The following is a 23,317-nucleotide window of genomic DNA, read 5'->3' on the forward strand; positions in this document are numbered from 1 at the left end:
CTGGACAGGTAATGTGAGGCAGAGCCAGTATTTGAGCTCAGGCAGTCTGACTGTGGTGCCCCTGCTGTGAACAGCTGTGCCATGCTGCATTCCTTCCACAGCTGCATGAAAGGGTGTGGAATCTTCTAGAAACAGTGAGTTCTATAGGAGTGGAGTGTGGTGGTGGACGAGGAGATGGAGTAAAGTCTTTTGTGTAAACGTACCATGCTAAGTACTGGGAGATAGAAATGAAATGAGATACTTTTTGTTTGTTTGTTTTTGAGATGGAGTCTTGCTTTGTCGATGAGGCTGGAGTGCAGTGGCACGATCTCGGCTCACCGCAACCTCTACCTCCCAGGTTCAAGCAATTCTCCTGCCTCAGCCTCCAGAGTACCTGGGACTACAGGTGCACACCACCATGCCAGGCTAATTTTTGTGTTTTTTCAGTAGAGAAGGGGTTTCACCATGTTGGCCAGGATGGTCTTGATCTCCTGACCTCGTGATCCACCCATCTCAGCCTCCCAAAGTGCTGGGATTACAGGTGCGAGCCACCACAGCCAGCCAAAATGAGAGATTTTTTTTTTTTGTCCGTCACCAAGATACTTAACATCTTACAGGACTAACAAAACCTAACATGAACCAATCCAGATTCATATGAGAGAATATGACAATGTCTTCTGGAAAGAATAGCCAGGGTCCCAGTCTGGTTACTAGAAGACACTTTCCCTGTCCCTTCCCCACCTGTAACCCTTCCAAGCTGGAATGTGCAGAGGTGAGGAACAGACAGAGAGATGACAGGGAAGCCATTGGAAAGGTGGGAATCTTAGGAAGGAAGTGATTCTGGTTCTTGAAAAAGAGAACCAGATTCCCTCAAGTAGAATCGGTATGAATTGTACCCATTTCTAGGAAAAATCAGTTCCAGAAGGGTGAGTAAGATGAAATATGATAAGGCTAGTGTGTGACAGATTCAGGTTTGAAGCTTCAGTTAGATTGAATCGAAAGAGGTATATTTGCTGTCAAGTGTTTGTGGCAGCATGTGAAATCATTGTCCACGTTTGATAGCAGTTTGACTCTTTGCCTGCTATGATAACAGTAATAAGTATGTATTTAATATTCAATGGGTACCTTGTGTGAGGGAGGCACTGCTAAATGCTTTACATGGACGTACCTCTGTACCTCTATGAGGTAGGTGGCCATTATGATGCTCATAAAGGCTGGACAGGTAATATGAGGCGGAGCCAGTATTTGAGCTCAGGCAGTCTGACTCTGGTGCCCCTGCTGTGAACAGCTGTGCCATGCTGCATTCCTTCCACAGCTGCATAAAAGGGTGTGGAATCTTCTAGAAACAGAGAGTTCTATATGAGTGGAGTGTGGTGATGGGAGATGAGATGGAGTAAAGCCTTTTGTGTAAACATACCATGCTAAGTACTGGGAGATAGAAGTGAAAATGAGAGACTTTTTTTTTTTTTTTTTTTTTTTTTCTTTGAGATGGAGTCTTGCTCTGTCACTCAGGCTGGGGTGCAGTGGCGTGGTCTCGGCTCACCGCAACCTCTGCCTCAGCCTCCTGAGTACCTGGGACTACAGGTGCACGCCTCCATGCCTGGCTAAGTTTTGTATTTTTTACGTAGATACAGGGTTTCACCATGTTGGCCAGGATGGTCTTGATGTCCTGACCTCGTGATCCACCCACCTCAGCCTCCCAAAGTGCTGGGATTACAGGTGGGAGCCACCACACCCAGCCAAAATGAGAGATTTTTTTTTTTGTCCCTGCCACCAAGATACTTAACTAACATCTTACAGGACTAACAAAACCTAACATGAACCAATCCAGATTCATATGACAGAATACGACAATGTTTTCTGAAAAGAATAGCCAGGGTTCCAATCTGGTTACTGGAAGACACTTTCCCTGTCCCTTCCCCACCTGTAGCCCTTTCAAGCTGGAATGTGCAGAGGTGAGGAACACACAGAGAGATGACAAGGAAGTCATTGGCAAGGTGGGAATCTTAGGAAGGAAATGTTTCTGGTTCTTGAAAAAGGGAACCAGATTCCATCAAGTAGAATCAGTATGAATTGTACCCATCTCTAGGAGAAATCAATTCCAGAAGGGTGAGTAAGATGAAATATGATGAGGCTAGTGTGTGACAGATTCAGGTTTGAAGCTTCAGTTGGATTAAATCGAAAGAGAGGTATGTTTGGTGTCAAGCGTTTGTGGTGGCATGTGAAATCATTGTCCATGTTTGGTAACAGTTTGACTCTTTGCCTGCTACGATAACAGCAATAAGTATGTATTTAACATTCAATGGGTAGCTTGTCTGGGGGCGGCACTGCTAAATGCTTTACATGGAGGTACCTCCTTACCTCTGTGAGGTAGGTGGCCATTATGATGCTCATAGAGGCTGGACAGGTAGTATGAGGCAGAGCCAGTATTTGAGCTCAGGCAGTCTGACTCTGGTGCCCCTGCTGTGAATAGCTGTGCCATGCTGCATTCCTTCTGCAGCTGCATGAGAGGATGTGGAATCTTCTAGAAACAGTGAGTTCTATATGAGTGGAGTGTAGTGATGGGAGATGAGATGGAGTAAAACCTTTTGTGTAAACATACCATGCTAAGTACCGGGAGATAGAAATAAAATAATGATTTTTGTTCCTGCCACCAAGATACTTAACATTTTTCAGGACAAACAAAAGCTAACATGAAACAATCCAGATTCATATGATAGAATATGGAAATATTGTCTCTACTTAAGTACAGGTGGGAGGAAAACTAGAAAGTGTTCCTTTGAATTAAGTCACTTTAAAACATTTGCTTTCAAATGTTAGTGCTTAACCATGAGCACAACATTTGCCTTCCTCCAGGCTTTTGGCCTGACAGACAAGAACTCTGTCCCTATAGTCAGCAGATTTATCCATTTTGAGTTGGGAAGCACTGTCTTCAGCCCTGTCTTCCTGACGCCGATCCTGACAATCATCGTCAGGATCTCTAAACAGATGAACACTTTAGCCTAGTGAACCAACTGTCTCAGCTGTTTATTTACCAGCACATTAACGATTTTTCCATCTATAACCACTGCCTGTGTGAAGATCAGCCTGGAAGTGGTTGGAGGGTGGGGTGGGAGGGGTGGTTACACACCTGGTTGTAATCCTGGGTTTATTTTTGCCCTGTTTCCATCGATACTTCTTGAGAGCTTCCTGTCTTCCAGGCACTGACCTGGGTGTGGGGATAGAGCAGTGAAAAAACAGACCGGGTCCCCCGCCCAGGGCACTGTGTTTTCCTCAGATTTCATTCGCTCATATACATTTTCATAGTTGATCTAAAAGCGGCATTTGGTATGAATTCTAGGATTTCACACTTTTGGCATAATATAATGATCACACTCCCTTTCTCCTTTGCCCCAGCCAGTCCTTTCTGAATAAAAATCGTGGGGTTGGGGGCGGAAGGTAGTGATGTGATTGGGCCTGTGGGGAGGTTGCACAGGCTTGGGGAGGGCAGCGTGTTGTAGCGGGCCATATTTGTGTCAGGGATGGGAAAGGCACAGGGCACCCCTGTTGCCTAGTGCTGCAGAACCCTGGCCCTGGGATGAGCCTGCCCGCTAGTCTGCATCCTAATCCCGCTGTTGATTGGAGATAACTTCAGCGGTCACAGGGCACCTCGTCTCCATGGCAACCCCTCTAAATATTCCTCTGGTGACTTGTGCTCTACATTCTGGCTGGATCAGAGCCCTCCTGTGGCAAAATATTCTAAAGATGTTAAAAGAGAGAGAGAGAGAGGAAAAAAAAGGCTCAACTAATAAATCTATTCTAAACGACTGAGTCATTTGTTTTGATTACCCGGGTGATTGCCAAATGTTAATTTAAAACTGAAATAGGCCATGAGCTCACTCCCCTAACAATGCTGAGTGTTTGAGCTAATACAGCTTGATAATGAGGGAGCCAGATCCACTGCCAGTGCTCATGTTATATGATAAACAGACATTTGGAGAAATATGCAGAACATCTTGGCAGTTTTCCTTTAACTCTAAGGGTTGTCAATACAAAGTAGAATGTGTTACCATGAGCCATTTCAAAGAAAGTTGACTTTTATTTTTTTAGAATTCAGAACTTTGTTTCTAAAAGGTAACTTTGCCTCTTGATTCTCATTTTTTCCCCTAACTTAGGCGCCTTGGAAGTTGTTCTCAACCGTATCCAGCCCTTGCTGAATACATCCTATCTGCCACACATTCAGCGTGAGGTAAGTTTTAGTAATTGCCACAAATTCTCACACTGATCTCCAACCTTCCAAGTTGTGGTATTAAGGGCGGCATTGTACAAAGGGCCTTATTTGTACAGGAGGTTTCAGAAGGTTCATTTTAATTGACCCAACCAATGTCACTGCTTACCCTAAATATTAGCTCTCGGGGAGAATGTCTTTTCAAGGGAAAATCTCATTTGCTTTCAACCTGGGCATATGAAAAGGGAATTTGCCAGGCACAACAGAACTATTTGAAGGTCTGCTTGAAAATAAAGATCTGCTAATGTCGCTGCATGAACAGTAGGGAGCAGGAAAGCTACATGGAGCAAATACTGGGATGGGATGGAGGAGACTTCTGCTGCCAGCCAGGAGGTTAGGTTGACCTGATCTGCTATTAGGAATCTTTCTCCGTGGGTGGAAGGAGCCAGGGTACAGGACTGGCACTGCAAAATCTGGTGATGGAAGGCCAAAGAGTGCTTCTGCTGGGTGACATTAATAGGGTCCAGGAGATTTTCTTCTGATATGCCCTCAAGTTCAGAACAACCTGTGGGAAACCAGGTTGAGTAAGACCTTCCAATGCTTATATTGGATAAGCATTCTCTGTCCTCTTCATTTAGCCACAGTGACTTGTTTATACTCTGTGATGACTCAGGGTTCCTCAGTTTTCTCTTTGAGAGAGGGACATTGACCTTTGAAAATAATGAAAGGAAGGCATCTAAGAGAAGGCTCATCCAGGCACAATACAGGGATGGTTCCTCATTTTTTGTGCCCCGGTCTCCGTGCGCTCAAAAGAGGGGATGTAACCTTTGCCAGCACTGTACCTGTCAGGATGTGCCATTTCATCCCTCAAAAGGTTGCTGCGTTTTTGCCTTCACCTTCACCCTGCCCACCCCTGCACGCAGCCACATGGTCAGTGTAGATACCTAGATTTCAGTTAGGGTACACGCTCACCAGGTGACAAGAATTGCCTTTGTTATGTCTACTTGCTGCAGAATTCCCCCCAGGTTTTAAAATATCTCTTCAAATACCTAAATGTATTAAACCTTAAATAGTAAAAAGCATAGGACAAACTTTTAGAAATGCTAAACCTGAATTTTATCCATTTCATTAATTATGGTGGTAGTTGTAAGTCCTTCCAGGGCCCTGGGGCTTGAAGCAGGCTCAGTGATAAAAGCTTTCATCAGCTTCCCTCTGCTGCTGGAGGTGGAATCTTCATTTTTGGGTCTAAATCCTGCCATAGCTCTCATTCATAGCCTTTACCTGTAATGGTTGTTTTCAAGCTTAAAAAAAAATGATAGAAACCCATCTTCAAAAAATACAAATCTACAGATCTAACCCCAATAGAGAAAACCAACAATCTGCTTTGGCTCAAGTAGGAGGCTGTGACTCTCTTATCAGCCTCCTCTGAGGGTGAACCCTATTGAAAGAGCAGAGATTTAAACACTGTGCCCTTTCCCAGTTCTTATTTTTATTTTCCCACATAAAAGAGGCTAGATTCTTTAAGGAGATATAAAGAAGGGAGATAGAAAGATATAAAGATTCTTTAAGGAGATATGAAGACATCCTCTCGTCAGCTGGAAATGCCAGCTAGGTGAGACCTGGCTATTCACATGCATTGTTTGCCCCTAGTAATTCCATTGCAATCTGCAAATTTGATCAGCTTTATCGGCAGAAAACTTTGATAGAAACCATGTGTACAAGGGCTGTATTCTTAAAATGGAACATTTAAATCGAAGTTTTTCAAGCACACATTTCAAGTGGTTTTATGATATCAAGCACACCCCAGTGACATCTTTATGTTGACCAAAACTTGGTGTCCTTGGGTTTTTTTTTAAGAGCAGCGAGTTTCTCAGGTGTGTCAGTTGAATAGAATCTGTTAAATTCTGGTTTTTTTTTTTTAATTTATTTTTTATTTTTTGGAGTCTTGCTCTGTCGCTCAGGCTGTAGTGCAGTGGTGCGATCCGGCTCAGTGCAACCTCCATCCCTCAGGTTCAAGCAATTCTCCTGTGTCAGCCTCCCAAATACCTGGGATTACAGGCGTCTCTACACCACCATGCCTGGCTAATTTTTGTAATTTTAGTAGAGACAGGGTTTCATCATGTTGGCTAAGCTGGTCTCAAACTCCTGGCCTCAAGCAGTCCGCCCGCCTCGGCCTCCCAAAGTGCTGGGATTACAGGCGTGAGCCACTGCGCCCAGTCAAATCTGTTAAATTCTGTTTCCCTGTACCAGAAATATGTAAGATTACACAATTGCATCTTGTGTTCTTTCTTCCTTTCTTTTATTCATTCATTCTTTCAGCCCTACTATGGGCGAGGGCAGGAATGTAGTGGTGAGCACAAAAACAACAAAAAATACATTTTGGGTTTGAGATTCTTTAAGGGTGGGACATGCCTAGATTATTTTCCCTTTTGCAGACGAGGAAACCGAAAATGGCTTTGCTTTTCTCGATTACATTGCCCAGTATTCAGTAGACAGGTATGGATGCAGGGGTACAGTTCCAAGTCCCCGTCTCTACTCTGCTTTTTGAGCCTATGATTTATGCCACTTCCATGTAAGCATGTGCAAATAAAGTATTCAGTAATTGCCATGGATGCAGCTGTCCCTGGGACCCGAAGGCCCTAAAATGAAAATAAATGTAAACTGTGCATTTCACACTCTATTTTTAAAATGTTTGTTTGGAATAATTGAACAGTTTAGTAAAATGGGCTTTGCTGTTTCCACGTGAGGATATCTTGTTTATTTATTTATTTATTTTTGAGATGAAGTCTCACTCTGTCACCCAGCTGGAGTGCAGTGGCGTGATCTCGGCTCACTGCAATCTGTGCCTCCCAGGTTCAAGCGATTCTCCTGCCTCAGCCTCAGCCTCCCAATAGCTGGGATTATAGATGCGTGCGACAACGCCTAGCTAATTTTAGTATTTTTAGTGGAGACGGGGTTTCACCATGTTGGCCAAGCCGATCTTGAACTCCTGACCTCAAGGGATCCGCCCGCCTCGTCCTCCCAAAGTGCTGGGATTACAGGTGTGAGCCACCACACCCGGCCTATTTTGTTCTTTTAAATGATGGTGCTTCCCCTTTTAGTACAGTATTTATCATAAATTTTATTATTCAGAAACTTAGAATTATTCCATTTGGCTGCCTTTTAGTTTACAGAATTATTTGGAACACAAGCTTGAACACATAATTCTTAACACATACGTGAACTGGGCTAAATTTGAGTATTTGTACCATAGTAGTGACAATACTGTTAATTAAACATGTATTTCACATGTAGGAGATATTTGTATCACTGACATATGGTCATTTTCATTATTGATTTGGCAGTTTTTTAATATTCACAAAACACAAAATTTTAAAATACAGTAGTCAGAGTGATTTGATTTGTGCCATTTGTATTGATATAGCCTCTCTTTTTGGTGCACCAGCAATAAGAAGGAAAATCAGCACAGATGGGTTACACAGACTTAAGAGAATTTGGAAATAATCAGTTTAGAGCCAAGGTCTCAAACTGGTGGACTGGATCTGGCACACAGAGGTGTTCTTTTAAAATTTTAATTGCTAGCATTTAAAAATTGAAAGATTTCATATTTTTTGAAGTCCAAATTTTTCAGCTTCTCTTGAAATATCAGAAGATCTGGCAATATTGAGCCCTCACTCCTGTTTGGCTACACTAGGCTGGAGCCAAATGGCTGCTGTTTTCTTTTCTTTTTTTTTTTTTTTTTTGAGATGGAGTCTTGCTCTGTCACCCAGGATGGAGCGCAGTGGCGTGATCTCCACTTACTGCAAGCTCCGCCTCCCAGGTTCATGCCATTCTCCTGCCTTAGCCTCCCAAGTAGCTGGGACTACAGGCGCCTACCACCACGCCCAGCTAATTTTTTTGTATTTTTAGTAGGGACGGGGTTTCACCATGTTAGCCAGGATGGTCTCGATCTCCTGACCTTGTGATCCGCCTGCCTCGGCCTCCCAAAGTGCTAGGATTACAGGCGTGAGCCACCGCGCCTGGCCGGCTGCAGTTTATCTAGGTAAAGCATGAACTCTGAAGTTTGCCACAGTCTCCGGCAGTCTCTGTAGTCTCCTTGACACTAAGGACAAGGGTTGGTTGCCATTATCTGAATGTTTAACCCCTATAGACATGTGAGTTTTCAACCCCAGGTCTAGATAAAACTGAGGTTGCAAACTTAAGGTCATCCTTTTTCTCAAAATACCAGCTTGCTAATTTTCAGGGGCATGACATAGGGTGACAGTCATATTAAGGAGGTGCTTTAAAAGGGTTGAGGGCAAACATTTCAGAGGAAGGATACTTTCTGATGATGGTACCTGATTAAGAGAAGGAGCATCAACAGGTATGGGTGTTTTATTTTATTCTGGAGGATTCCTATAGTCTACTTTGGTGCTTCTCACACTTTAATGTGCAGATTCTGATGCAGCAGGTCAAGAGTAAGGCCTGAGATTCTGCATTTCCAACAAGCGCCAGGTTGTACCACTGCTGATCTGAGGACCTGCCTCTCCTTGAGTAGCAACGTTCTAAGAAAAATGAGTCAGGCAGTGATGGTGCTAATGTTTAGAACATTCACTTTTCTCTGGCCTGAGAAAGAAAAAGAGATATGGACCAGGGTATTTTGGGTTGAATCTTCCCAGATAAATCTGGATCTACTTCGAGTTGGAGCAGAGGAGGTGAAAAATCAATTATTTTCAATACAGTATAGCACATGGAAAAGATAAATCTAACTCTGATTTTAAAATTTGTTTTAAATTAAGTGCCTCTGGTTAAAAAAAAAAAAAAAGCTAGATATGCTCAAGAATCATGAAATGTAGGGATTAGAGCTTTTAATTTTAGAAAATTTAGGAAAATATGGGGCTGTTAGCAAACTTATAAATTAGACCACAGAAAACAGGATAATTATCAAATCCCTGGATATATGATAACCTTGTAAGCTACAAAATGATTTTAAAAAGTTGGAAAGAAAGAAATCAACAGTTTCAAATATATACAGTCCTATAGTGAAAAAGTATAATTAAAATGAAAAAGCACACCAGGAAAAATTTGTGGCACATATGACAAGATACCTAATTTCTATATCATGCACAGAGCTCATACAGATTGTAAGAAAAGCGCGCACAGGCCTAGCACGCTGTTGGTGCTTCGTAACTGTTGACTGAATGAATTATCCAACTGATAGATTGGTAAAAGACACTCAACGTTATGTCACAATGTAAAGAAATGCATGGAAAACATTCAGCCTCACTGGTATGCAAAAATAAGCATATTTAAACGTCAACAAGGCACACCTCTACTAAGTTAGCAGAAGTACAAAAAGAAAACCCAATGTTAATATGGTTAACTTGAAATGGATATGCGCTTATTCACTGCTGGTAGCAATGTAAGTTGGTACAAAGCCTTTTGGAACATTGTTTGGCAATATATGGCTAAAGGCACAAAGATTGGTACCCTTTAATCTAATAATCATACTTTGGCAAATGTGTTCTAAGAAACAAATTATTCTAAGAAAAGAAAAAAAGCTGTATGTTATAGTGGTTCATCACAGTGTTATTTGTGAGGACAAAAAGAATTTAAATGTCTAATGTGAAAAAAATAGTTCATATATTCAACAAATAGTTTTGATTGAACAGATTATGATACATCTATGCAGTGGAATTTCATGAATCTTAAAAATTATAATTTTCACGCTTACGTTAGCAATATGAAAGAATTTGTATAATACGGTCTTACTAAGAAATGCAGGATGCAAAATTGTATATATGCTGTGATTGTAACATGCAAAGTGATATGTACCTGTGGACAAGAACTAGAAGGCACAAGGAAAAAATGTAAGTATCACTTTATTTGGAGTTATATTCATGTTGTGATGTTGTTTGTACATTTTGCTATAAGTATATGCTCACTTAGATGTTGAGAATCTTCCACTTTTATGTACTTACCTCCGTATCACAAGCCAGATATTCTAATCTATCACAGAGTAGGTGCTTAGTAAGTGACCAGGAAACATGAGGACTCCTGTCCAGAGTCTAAACATGGGGTTCCAATGCTCTAGTTCCTTCTCGCTTGTTGTGTTTCATCATCCAGAGCCCCCATTTCTCTTTCTTCCATATTTGGTGGTTGGTAGAGGCATCTTGGTATACCACATGACACCAAGTATAAATATTTGTTTCAGAGCTTTTAATGAATGTGCAGCAGTTCCAGGCAGGGAATGAATCGTCATGTTTAAAGGTCCAGTGTTCACTTAACGAACATCTTAATGGAGCTGTAGCTCAAGAGCAATGCCCGTTTCATCTTCTGATTTCTTTTAGATAAGCAACAAAAATTCACTTTAAGGTCATGAGCCTCCTTACAGCAGTCCCCCTCACCTTCAGCTGTATTCCCTGTTTCAGATATACTTGTTTCTCTGCTGTAAGTACGCTTTTCTCTTCTAATTAGGTCAGTTACTTCATGTCTGTTTTTCTTTTTTGACATGGTTTCTTCTGGCTTTGGCACCACATATTTTCCCCATATGTCATTGCCTCTGGAGCTTCATGTTGCAATAGTTTTTCAAGGGGAACGGAGAGCACATTACTAAGGGTGGGGGATGGCTTTCGACTCTTTTGCCTGCCCTTTGCTTCAGTGAGTGTTCGTATTTCTTTTGGGCCTAGTTCTGTTTGGTTTTGTAGTCTTCAGAGTCGGTTATGTTTGGACTGAAAGATACTTAAGTAAAAATAATGGTAAGTTAGAGATATGTCTGGCAAAGGTGCAGCACATTTGTTAAGGTTACTGGTTTATTTATCTCCCTTGTCTCTATGGCGACTAAATCTGGGTCTGGGATTTAATGGACTTAGTTCTGACCTCTTGTAACATCTCCTAACTTTTCCCAGCCTCTGATTTAGAAAGAATTCATTTTCACTTGAGGAGAGAAACTGTCTCACTTACAAAAGGGGTCCTAACTGGACTCTCGAAAAGTGGAATCTCTAGTCTTTGATTCTTACACAGTCTTCAACCAGAGTACCCACTGTGGTTGTAAAGAAAGCTAAGAAGTCATGCAGAAATACACACACACACACACACACACACACACACACACACACACACACACATAATATCTCAAGGAAATACTTTTCTTTTTAGTGAAATAAAGTATTATTTAGTTAACGTGAATGAACTGCCTGTAAAGAGAACCTTTGGTCAGAATACCAAATCAATGGAACCGTTGATTGGACATTATGTTTTCATTTTGTAAAAGTATCTCCTTTACCCATTACAGGATTATAAATTTGCACACATATAAATGTTTGAACCATATTTTAGAGTTCAAGTATATTAAATTGTGCCATGGAAGTCCACAATAAAGATTGGGTTTGACCAGGATTCTCATGGAAGAAGTCAGATTTGGACAGTTAAGTTCAAATCTAGTGTTCCATCTACACAACTGATGTGAAATGAGGACATAGATATCTGATCTCTAAGGTAGGTAGAGTCAAACTTTAAGGTAGGTAGAGTCTTGGACTTCAACTGGTTCAAATGGGCCTTTAAAATTTTTTCTCTTCTCCTGTATGGTGCTTTGAGACTTACAAAAACATTCCAGTTTTAAGAATTTACTAATTTATTCATCCGTTTACAGGTCTTTGCAGCTTCTCTAAGAATAAGCTCACATGTGAATTTTCTTTGAAACCCCTAAACAAAGGAGTCAGTAAATGATTAATTATCAAGTATTGCACAGAGACTGAGGCAAGGGAAGTGACAGAAGTGCTCTTCTGTCCTTACTCCCCAAGTATAAGATATTAGAGTTCAGATCTGTCATCAAGTTTAGTTCAAGCCCAATAGGAACTTGTGATTACTTAGTAAGGTTTTTGAACATCATAAAAGTTCAGTGCATATGGAAGTTGTTTTACGATTTTGTCCATCATCAACTCTTCTATTAATAGGCAAAGATTTGAGAAGCCAACAACAGATGCTCACTTGTAAGAGAGAACCATGCTTGGAAGATGAATGTTGGATGCTCCTTAATTTCTGAGTTTGAAACCTTGACTCACTTGTGTTATAACCGTGGACGTAGAATATTTGTTAGATTAAGGTCATAGCTAAATCGTACAAATTTTATTATGATCAGTACAATAAGCATAGCTGGGGTCAAAGCTTTTATGGAAATCACAATGTCAAGGCCTGATGTGCTTAATAATTCTTGAGAAAGAATGGCACTTTTATCATTATCATTGTCATCATCATCATTATATCAACCTTATATCACATGGTGAAAGCCCAGTGTGGTGAACTGTGCTAATAATTGTTATAATTTATGTATTTCATTATTGATATTTCAGTTTTGCTTGAACAGCTGTAGGGATCAATTTAAAATAAAAAGGAGGAGATATATAAAAATGTATTTAGAATAGTAGTCTCATTGTTCTATCTTACCAGCCAGATAAGCTTTGTGCTTTGCAGAGCATCTCTCACTGAAGGATACCTAATTATTGGATAAGTAATTAACTTCTTTAACAGTTCTTGGGCTGGGTGCAGTGGCGCATGCCTGTAGTCCCAGTTACTCAGAAGACTGAGGCATGAGAATCGCTTGATCCCGGGAGGAAGAGGGTGCAGGGTGCAGAGATTGCACCACTGCACTCCAACCTGGGTGACAGAGTGAGACTCTGTCAAAAAAACAAGAAAAAAACAAAAAAATCCAAACCAAAGAACAGTTCTTCACCTAAGTAGAAAAGCAGAAAAACAATGGTTTGTGGTCTTTGTGAGTCTGTGGACATCTCTTAAACCATATGTGATAGGACCATTTCTTTTTCTTTTTCTTTCTTTCTTTTCTTTTCTTTCTTTCTTTTTTTTCTTTTTTGAGACATAGTCTCACTCTGTTGACCAGGCTGGAGTGCAATGATGCTATCTTGCCTCACTGCAACCTCTTGCTCCTGAGTTCAAGTGGTTCTTGTGCCTCAGCCTCCCGATTAGCTGGGACTATACGCTTGTGCCACCAGGCCTGGATAATTTTTTGGTATTTGTAATAGAGACAGGGTTTCACCATGTTGGCCAGGCTGGTCTCGAACTCCTGACTTCAAGTGATCCACCAGCCTCGGCCTCCCAAAGTGCTGGGATTAGAAGCATGAGCCACTGTGCCCAGCTGATAGGACCATTTCTGTACACAGTCTTTAGGGCTAAAAATTCATAATTTAGATAAGGTACGCTGTATGTTTCTTTCCCAGGACCGGGAGAACTTTTCCTATCGGTAGTGGTGAGAGTTTGTGTATATAATTGTCAGTGTGCACAGGCAAAGGGATTTATAATCCAGAGTGTCTTTTGCTCCCTACAGTGGTTCAAATGGAAACTAATTGGAGAGGGTGAGTTCCACCCTTTGCATTGGGCTCATGGTACAGGTTTGAACTGGAAAACAGTACAACGTGCTCCAGTATTTTTAGCCTATCCCTTATGTTCCCAACTCTGCCCTTTGAACTGTCAGTTCTCATAGACTTCACATAGGATCTTGACCTGACTTTTGGTCCTCTCATGGGTGTTTTCCATTTTCCTGACTGGGGCAATGTAAGGCACAAAGAGTAAAGGATTTGGTCGGAGTTACTGTCTTAAATTGTACTCTGCTTTCTCCAGGAAACTGGAAGCTTCTGAAGAGCAAGAAGCCTGATGTTTCCTCTTATGTCCTTTGTATCATTTATTATTTAGTGCCAGAGACTTAGTAGGTACTTACTAGAGATATAGTTAATTGAATAAAAGGCATTGTGTAAAGTACAAACCATAGCATTACCGTGGTATTACACAGGACTGTCTTAGGATCCCTGTTCTAATATCCGTATTCCTGAATTGTTGGAGGATATCCTTGAATAGAACAGTCCCTCTTCCCGCATTGTAGCATGACATTATTTTTTCCTGGCATGTTATCAGCAAGTTTTTCAAACAGAAAAGTTGAAATTATACAGTGAACGCTCCTATTCCTACCATTAATCCATCTTAATTTTTGGATGTATTTCAGAGTACGCTGAAGGCATCTGTATGCTTTACCCCTAAACACTTCAGCTTTATCATTATGTGGTTTCAATTTTGACTTTCTTAGAGCTGCTTTCAGATTTGTTGAGATCCTGATGTTTATTTTGGTGGTGGCTAAGAAGAGGTAATAACTCGAATGTGCAATATGCTGAGTTTTCAGACCCTGGAAGTTTCTCTTTGTAACTACCAGCAAGTATACGGACACATACGTATTGCTGTCCCTTCCCCGCTTCATTATATGGTCACATTATTTGTATTGTTGAAACTTGGAAAGGCAGCCTAGGAAATGCAGTTGAGGGGTTGTGGATGTGAATGAATTCAAAGAATTGGGGTTGAGAATAGTAGGGCAAAAGGTTAGAGTTAGCTACTATAAAGGGAGGATAGAATTGGGTATAAGGAGTGGGGAAGAGATTCAGATCAGGAAGTTACCAGCATGATACCACTTTCACATATGAATTCTAGAGAGGGTTTGGTGGCTGTTTATATGACCTAAAGGTCATGGATTGAATAAACACTAAGAGTGCAAATAGAATCCTTCCAGTCTAGTGGTTTTCATATTATATTCCATGGAACCCTAGAATTCATAGAAATGTCTCAGAGGTTTTACTAACATTTGAATTATACTTTGGCAAGTATATTGAACTATTTTTTTTTTTTTTTTTTTTTTTTTTGAGACGGAGTCTCGCTCTGTCACCCAGGCTGGAGTGCAGTGGCCGGATCTCAGCTCACTGCAAGCTCCGCCTCCCAGGTTCACGCCATTCTCCGGCCTCAGCCTCCCAAGTAGCTGGGACTACAGGCGCCCGCCACCTCGCCCGGCTAGTTTTTTTTGTGTATTTCTTAATAGAGACGGGGTTTCACCGTGTTAGCCAGGATGGTCTCGATCTCCTGACCTCGTGATCCGCCCGTCTCGGCCTCCCAAAGTGCTGGGATTACAGGCTTGAGCCACCGCGCCCGGCCGGCTGAACTATTTTTAAAAACACTAATAAGAAAACCTAACAAAAACACTTGACTGTGTTTCATAGAAAATTTTAACATCCTGGAGAACACATACTGATTGACATTTTTATTTTATTTTATTATTTTTTTGAGACGGAGTCTCGCTCTCTCGCCCAGGCTGTAGTGTAATGGTGTGATCTCGTCTCACTGCAACCTCTGCCTTTCAGGTTGAAGCGATTCTCCTGCGTCAGCTTCCTGAGTAGCTGGAATTACAGGTGCTCACCACTATGCCTGGCTAATTTTTGTTTTTTTAGTAGAGATGGGGTTTTGCCATGTTGGCCAGGCTGGTTGTGAACTTCTGACTTCAGGTGATCCACCCGCCTTGGCCTCCCAAAGTGCTGGGATTACAGGCGTGAGCCACCGCACCTGGCTCTGATTGACTTTAAAATAAGTAAAGGTTATTAATGTCAACCTAAAATAAAGTTTTGACTAACACTTATCTGTCATCCATCAAAGTCGGGGTAGTATTTCTATGTGGGAATAAAGACAAAAGGTCCACAGCAGGACCATTACACTAAAGCCATGGGTGTTAAGGCATTGGCCTGCAAAAGCTGGAGTTACGTTTTGGTTTCCAGTTACCATGAGCACTTATCCATCTGTTATATTTAGATTTTTTTTTCCTAGTACCTTTAGGAATCTGCAAACAGACGAGTATCTGCTTTAAACTTGAAACTACCATAAAAGGAGAGAGATGGTTAGGATGCAGGCGACTGGCTACAGTGTCATCCTTCAGATGGGCCTGTGTAAATGGATTAGGGAACCTTCAAAAAGGTCTCTCTTCTGGCCTAAACTGCTCAACCTAGTCTGAAAACGTATGTGTGCAATATTGCACTTCATTGTGAGATGTGATGTTCAGGGCTTCTTTAATAATGCCTTAAAAAACCTTAAAATGGGTTTGGCAGATTTCTTTCATTTGGAGGCTATGGTACTCAACTTTGGTGTTTTTCATTCCAGACTGTACCACATTCTGTGCCCATAGTTTGAACAACATTTTGGAAGCCAGTACCTGCTTGTGCATAGCTGCAGTCAATTTTTAAAGGTTTTGCTGATGTATATTTTATTTTCCCCTAACATTTATTAAGATCTTCAAAGTTGAAATGACTTTGCAGTGGCCACCTTTATCCCCATCATCAAGAGGCTGCCATTAACAGCATTTTATTCTACCTGTTTTATCACGTATCTGTCCATCCCTCTATCCATCAGTCTGTCTTATTTTTGGGTGCATTTCAAAGTGAATGTAGCAGATTTCACCAGTTAACTTCATAATATTTTATACACTTGAAGTCTAGCTTTTTGAACAGTACACAAATGTGACTAAATTGCTATAGAATGCTGTGAAAGAAGGTATAAAATAAATGCCCCAGTTTTGCTGGGAAAAAATTTAGGAGCCTTATTTTAAAAGTAACAGGTATTCTGGAATCCTGGCATGGAGTTGGAAAAAAAAAATACTAGCTAATTTTTAAATTGGAACTTTTTTGTGACTCAGACATTGCTGACCCCTAAAAAAGAGGGGATACACTTGTAAATTTTATTTTCATCCCAGGCAGGAGCCAAGTAACTTCCTGTTCTTATAGAGAGGCAAGATCATGTTGAAAAGTGTTATAGGCATAGAATGTTGGTTACGCCCACAGAATCGATTGCATTTGGAAGGCAGAGGAACAGTTAACTGAGGACTAAGTTGATCTATGCAGGGTCTGATTCCAAACCCTGGTGTCAAGGTGTTAAGTGCAAATTAATAATTTTTTTTTTTTTTAAGAAAACACTCTTGTTACAATTTGGACAGAGAGAATGGTATGGAGATGAAAGGTTCTCCTGTATAGTTTTGCCCCTATTTATGTGGAAAGCACACCCTACATTCTTGCAAAGCTGTGTTGTTCCCTTTATTCTCAGTCCCCAGAATTGTGTGCAAACACTCTCTCTTGGCCAGGGGTTTGACTGGGTATGTTTCCTTCTGGAAGTCTTCACTAGCACTCTTGAGTTAGCTGGCAGGAGATCCCTTAAAATCATTTCCAAGCAGTTTTTCTCACTTCCCTATAGGGGCAAATCCTGTACTTTCCACTTCAGTTCCAGCTGCTGTTGCTTGGTAAGAAACAGATTTCTGCTGTGTTCTCAATCTTCAGACGGTGTATGAAAATTTAATGTATAAGAACAAAGAGGCTGAGCGCGGTGGCTCACACCTGTAATCCCAGGCGTGATTTGGGAGGCCGAGGTGGGTAGATCACCTGAGAGCAACCTAGCCAAGATGGCAAAACCCTGTCTCTACTAAAAATACAAAAATTAGCTGAGCGTGGTGGTGGGTGCCTGTAATCCCAGCTACTCAGGAAGCTGAGGCAGAAGAATCGCTTGAACTCAGGAGGCAGAGATTGCAGTGAGCCAAGATTGTACCACTGCACTCCAGCCTGGGCGACAGAGCGAGACTGTCCCAAAAAAAAAAAAAAAAGAAAGAAAGAAAGAAAAAGAGGACAGAAAATATTTTGGGCAGGGATTAGTTGGGGGATGTGGGTGGGAAACCTGGTGATTAGATATATTTAAACGCGTCATGTCAGTGTAGAACGTGAATTAAAAAGAAATTATATATGGAGAGTTGTAAGAAATTTGCCAAACCTTTCAGACACACACATGACCCTTTAAAACCCATTAAAACTCCTTGGCACAATGGAATAACATGAACTTTGGTCTTGGAAGAGACTATTAGGTTGCAACATTTTTGATTTCTCTACCCCTGACTTGCTCTTTGATCTTGGAAAGTGACAGACTTGTCCTGTGATTGTTTCATAATCACCCATAATAAAACTGATTTACTGTATATAGTGAATAGTTAAGTTTAAAACTATATCTAGTTTCCGTTATAGCTCAAGTTTATGTATTATTAGTGTTTAGACATTAACATTAAGCTTTCAAATCAGATTAATTTGAAAAAAAGTTTCATGTATGAATACTTTATATTCTGTAGTTCATACACTCAGTACCACCCTTAATTAAATGGTATTTCCACAAATCAGTTTGGAAGGTTTTCTTCCTGCAAAATGTATGTTTAAAATACATGAAAATTGATGGGACTATGTATTTATGGCTAGTAGGAAAGTGGAAAGTTTTTTAGATTTATGCTTAGGACAGGTGATAGTACTTGAGCTTCTATTCTTAGTTTGACCTTGCCTCCTCCCACCCCCTTAAAGCAAGACACTTAATCTCTTTAATGTCTCAGTTTATTCGTCTTTAACACCTGTAGTCTTATTTTATGAAAACGGTACCAGGTTTGTATTTGGTAGCGTTTGAGGACTTGATATAAAAGGTGGCATGGAAGTTCAAATTATATAGAAAGTATTTGTATGCTGAATGATAATCTTGACAAATTACTGATTACTACATTTAGAAAGTTGCAACTCTGGAGGGAATTGATATTTGATATTGTTTTCCTGTGTGTTCTAAGTTACCACCATAACAGTAGGAAAATAAACCCTATCCTGGCTGTGTTACAAAGGGATTAACTCACTTCTTCAAGTTGTTACTAAATCTCCAGCCCTTTAAACAACAGAAATAAAAAGTGTTCCTCATTTTAATTTTTCCCAAATAAAAGTCTTATAACTAACCTTGGCTTAATTTTTTCTTTTCTTTTGTTGAGGGCATTCCAAGTTATTTTCTTTGTGAGGAGCGGAGGATAAACCATGTCAGTTACTTAAAGCAACTAAAAATACCCTGTACAGATAGGCAGAGGACTATGCTTTTGATTTTTAGATCAAAGCAAAGAAGCAAGATTTTATGGAGCTTGCTTATTATACACTTATTCCCAGCTACTTGTGCCTTTTCAAATAATTAAATATTAACTAAATACAAGAGGATTAAATAGCTAGACTTTAAGTAAAACTAAAATACCCATATTAGTATTTTGTAAACTCTGTATCATTGAAGGTTTAGGCTGATATGAAAGAGAGGGAATTCCTATCATGGGGATTGCCTGTCTTTTCACAATGACCTGCCACTAGATTTTATAGTATATGATAAATGTGTGTGTGTTTATTGTGAAAGTTGAGTGAATCATATGAAAAATTAAGTATACTTGAAAAATCAAAAGACATTACCTACTTGGGTACAAAGCCTGATTTTTATATGTATTTCTTTTATGACCATATTATGTTATATTAAAGTTTGTATAGTACTTGGACATATATTATTTAATTTCGTTCCTAAAACAATTCAATAGGGAAAGCAAGACAGATATTAATATTCCCATTTCATAGATGAGGAAGAAAAATTAACTTGGCTTGTAAGCAATTCAGCAGAATCAGAGATTGCATTTGAGATTTTTGATTCTAAGTCTGGTGTGCTTTCCTTGGGCTACAACACAATAAAGTTAAAAACATTTACTGTTATTTTCATTAATTGAAAGCTTAAAATCAATTTAAAATTTTAACAGTATAAAATTTAACGGTATAAAAATACTGTTAAGTTAATTTGATGACGTTAATTTTTAAATTGATTTTTAAATTTGCTGAAAGTGTTTTAAAATCAGTATCCTTTTTCACAGTTCCTGAATTAATCTCTTCTCTGTACATTTCCTGTTCCAGTATGATAATTTATATAGGCTTTAGCATTTACTTATGGTATTAAATGAGTAGACAGTTTGAAGGGAATTAAGATTAATTAGGTCTTGCAATTCTTATAATACTCCTGGTTTGCCACACTGAATTGCCATGACGTAGCTGGGGATCCCTGTTTAAACATCTAACAAAGATAGCTGCCAGTATACTTAATTTTAAAACGGTCTGCATCTATTAAGCTGCCTTATAAACATCAACCCCTTTTCTGAAGTCCAAAGTTAGTTTTTTAAAATGTTCACTGATAATGGAGTGGGGGTGCTGGTGACATTTCTTTTTCTTGTTTATCTGTAAAGACAGGGAGGTGCAATCTAAGTTAGGAAATCAGTGACAAATAGTTGTAGAACATGGGTCACCTGGCTTCAATTAGTTATGTGACCTTTAAGAAAACAAGTGCCCATTTCAGAAAAGACTGACCTTTGAGGCTACAGACATCAAGCTACTCTTCTACTTTAAGGAAGAAACAATGACAGGGTTAATTTAAAACTCTGATGCAGACAGAGTTGAAAAATCCATGACAGATTTATATAACAAACGTGGATGGTGTTTTGTTTTCCCAGCATGCAGTTTTAAGGTCAGACTTATGACTCAGAGCTGTGCACTTCCCTGGTGGTATGCATCAGTGACATGTTGCCAGTCTAATCGTCCAGAAGGGCTTGTGCCCAGCTCAGCTTGCTCCATTATAATCCCCAGCTGAGAAGCCACCTTTCATTTTTTAAAATAGATAAGGAAGACAACATGAACATTTGAAACTCAAATACTATATGTACTTTATAACATTTCAGCCTGAAGACTTAATGAACACTAAGGTGCCTCTTTAATTTTGAGAAGTATACTCTCCATTGCCACTAATCTATCATGGTATGGCACTGCGTGAGGATATGTTGTGTGCATTGTCAGTATCAGCATTTTGCTGAGTTTACTGTTTTTTAGTTCATTGGCAAGGCGTCGTGGGTTTTGGTGCAAAGAGCATGGATTTGGAATCAAAAGCCACTTCCTCTCTGGGTGGCTGATTAGCTGAGGGTAACCTTCGCATAGCTGGCGTGGGATTTCCAGATGGCATCCTCTCTGCATGAACAAAAACAATGTGCCATTTCAGTAAACTTTGGTGGGTGCTCCCTGATCCACTCTAGATCTTTTCACCTCTTTCCTTTTACTCTCTCCCTTTCTTGTAAATCAAAACTCCCATTCCTTTAGTGTGACTGATCTCTTTTGGGGGTTAGAAGAAAGCAATCTGATTAAACTAACTGCTGTTTTTAGTTGGTTCATCCTATCTTTAAAAAAATGTATATATTTCAAGGCTGGGATCAGTGGCTCACACCTGTACTCTCAGCACTTTGGGAGGCTGAGGCGGGTGAATCACTTGAGATCAGGAGTTCGAGAGCAGCCTGGCCAACATGGTGAAGCTCTTGTCTCTACTAAAAATACAAAAATTAACCAGGCATGGTGGCACGCACCTTTAGTCCCAGCTACTCAGGAGGCTGAGGCAGGAGAATCGCTTGACCCCGGGAGGCAGAGGTTGCAATGAGCTGAGATAGCACCATTGCACTCCAGCCTGGGCGACAGAGTGAGACTCCATCTTAAAAAATAAATAAATAAATAAATAAATAAATAAATAAATAAATAAATAAATGTATTTTTTTCTTACATCCTTGTGATAAATATTTGTCAATAAGAGACTGATTAATTGTGGTATAGCTTCACAATTGGATACTATGTACGTGTTCAAAAAGTAGAAGCTCTTTACGTACTGACAAGGAAAATTCTCTGAATATAAATAAATGGAACTAGCAATAGAATAAATAGAAAAAGCAAGGTGCAGAAGAGTATGTATAGTATACCACTATTTATGTTTGTTTTTAAAAAAAGAGGAAAAACAAAAAATATATATTGCTGCCTGTCTTTTATAAGCCCGGTATCTCCAGAAGCATAAAGAAGACACTGGTATCATTGGTTATCAATGGAGAGGGGGAAGTAGATGTCTGGGGATAGGTAGGGGGAGGAAGACTTTTCACTATGTATTCTTTCATAGCTCTTCAAAAATACATCTTTGGAAATAAACCTATGCAAAAAAAGAACGTTCATAGCAGTATTATTCATAGTGACTAAAAAGTGGAAATAACCCAAATGTCCATTACCTGATGAATGGTTGAATGATATGTGGTGTATCTATACAATGGACTATTATTCAGCCATAAAGAGAACTGAAATACTGATGCATGCCATAGCATGGTTGAACCTTGAAAACATTATACTAAGGGAAAGAAATCTGCCACAAAAAGCTGCATATTGAGTGATTCCATTTTTATGGAAGCATTATGCTAAGTGAAAGAAATCAGCCACAGAAGGCCATATATTGTATGATTCCATTGCCAGAAGTGGCACATCCATAAAGACAGAAAGTAGGTTAGTGTTTCCCAGGGGGTGGGGTGGGGTGGGGTATGCAGAGTGATGGTTAAGAGGTCCAGGATTTCTTCGGGAGTGATGAAAATGTAGAATCGGATGGTGGTAATGATTGATATACGTTATGAATATACTAAAAACAGCTGAATTGTACACTTTATAAAGGTGAATTTTATGATATATAAATTGTTTATTTTAAATTTTACTTAGAGAAGGGCGTCTCACTATGTTGCCCAGGCTAGTCTTGAACTCCTGGCCTCAAACGATCCTTCTACCTTGGCCTCCCAAAGCACAGGCGTGTAAATTATATCTCAATAAATAAGATAATGTAGCAAAACAACTTGAAGTCATGAACATGGAAACTTAAAGAATCACTGTGAACATATAAAACAATGAACAACTAAAGTTTTCACCTAAGAAATGTTTTTATTCTAAAATACTTTACATATTATCTCTATAATGACAAAGAACTTCATGTTCTTTAGCTACCTTCACTTACGCTCACCTGGGATTATTTCATTTTATAAGTGAAGATTGTTAACCCAAATGAAACCCTGATTGATAAAATTTTGGGTGAAATAACTGAAGAAAGAATGTGTGATTATCTGGAATTGAGATGTTGTAGCTGCAGGCCTTGCCCAGGCTGTGCCAGTAGGAGAGGAGGTATGGAGCCTCAGAGAATCTTTGGGACCAGTGTACCCTTTCTCTCCTCACAGCTCATCCCAGAGCTGTCCCTGCCTCCTTAGGCTGATATGCCCCTGTTCCCTTCCTCGTGTTCTCCTGCGGTGAGCTGAGGCACAGGGTTTAGGGACCCTATTGTGATAGGAGGAGATTAGCTTCGGGACTCTGGGATGAGATCTGGGGACCTGAAAATATAGCCTCTAAGATCCTAGTCACTGTTCATGCATGGAGAGTGACAGCTAAGAGGTCTGGGGTTTCTTTTGGGTGGGAATGTGAGGTGCTCAGTCATTGTGGACGTACAGCAATGGTCTGTCTACACAATGGTCAGATAATAGTCTTCTTACAGTCATCCCAACTCTAGATGCTTTAGCCGGAGTTCTTCTTGGGGTGGGTACAGGGGATTGATCACAACATATTTTTGGTCAAGAGTTGGGTAGATGGTGCATAGTTT

General features: G+C 40.1%; 1 protein-coding gene and 2 long non-coding RNA genes across 17 annotated transcripts in view; 1 reads left to right on the top strand and 2 right to left on the bottom strand.

The window, feature by feature from the left end:
- Window positions 1-23,317, top strand: part of FHL1 (four and a half LIM domains 1) — a 70,518-nt gene that overhangs the window by 23,936 nt on the left and 23,265 nt on the right. For all 15 annotated transcript variants that reach the window (XM_028842117.2, XM_077989388.1, XM_077989396.1 and 12 more), the window contains one exon: window positions 4,134-4,207. The gene's annotated coding sequence lies outside the window, so the exon portion shown is untranslated. The remainder of the gene's footprint in view (window positions 1-4,133; window positions 4,208-23,317) is intronic.
- On the bottom strand, window positions 7,900-8,990 carry LOC144338733 (uncharacterized). The gene is made up of 2 exons (XR_013413061.1): window positions 8,188-8,990; window positions 7,900-8,058 (listed from the first exon to the last, which is right to left on the bottom strand). It is a non-coding gene; the product is annotated as an uncharacterized LOC144338733 (long non-coding RNA).
- Window positions 11,823-15,287, bottom strand: LOC144338734 (uncharacterized). Its single transcript, XR_013413062.1, has 3 exons — window positions 15,157-15,287; window positions 13,131-14,833; window positions 11,823-12,702 (listed from the first exon to the last, which is right to left on the bottom strand). It is a non-coding gene; the product is annotated as an uncharacterized LOC144338734 (long non-coding RNA).

The sequence above is a fragment of the Macaca mulatta genome, chromosome X (genome assembly GCF_049350105.2).
Source record: "Macaca mulatta isolate MMU2019108-1 chromosome X, T2T-MMU8v2.0, whole genome shotgun sequence".
NCBI classification, from domain to species: Eukaryota; Metazoa; Chordata; class Mammalia; order Primates; family Cercopithecidae; genus Macaca; species Macaca mulatta.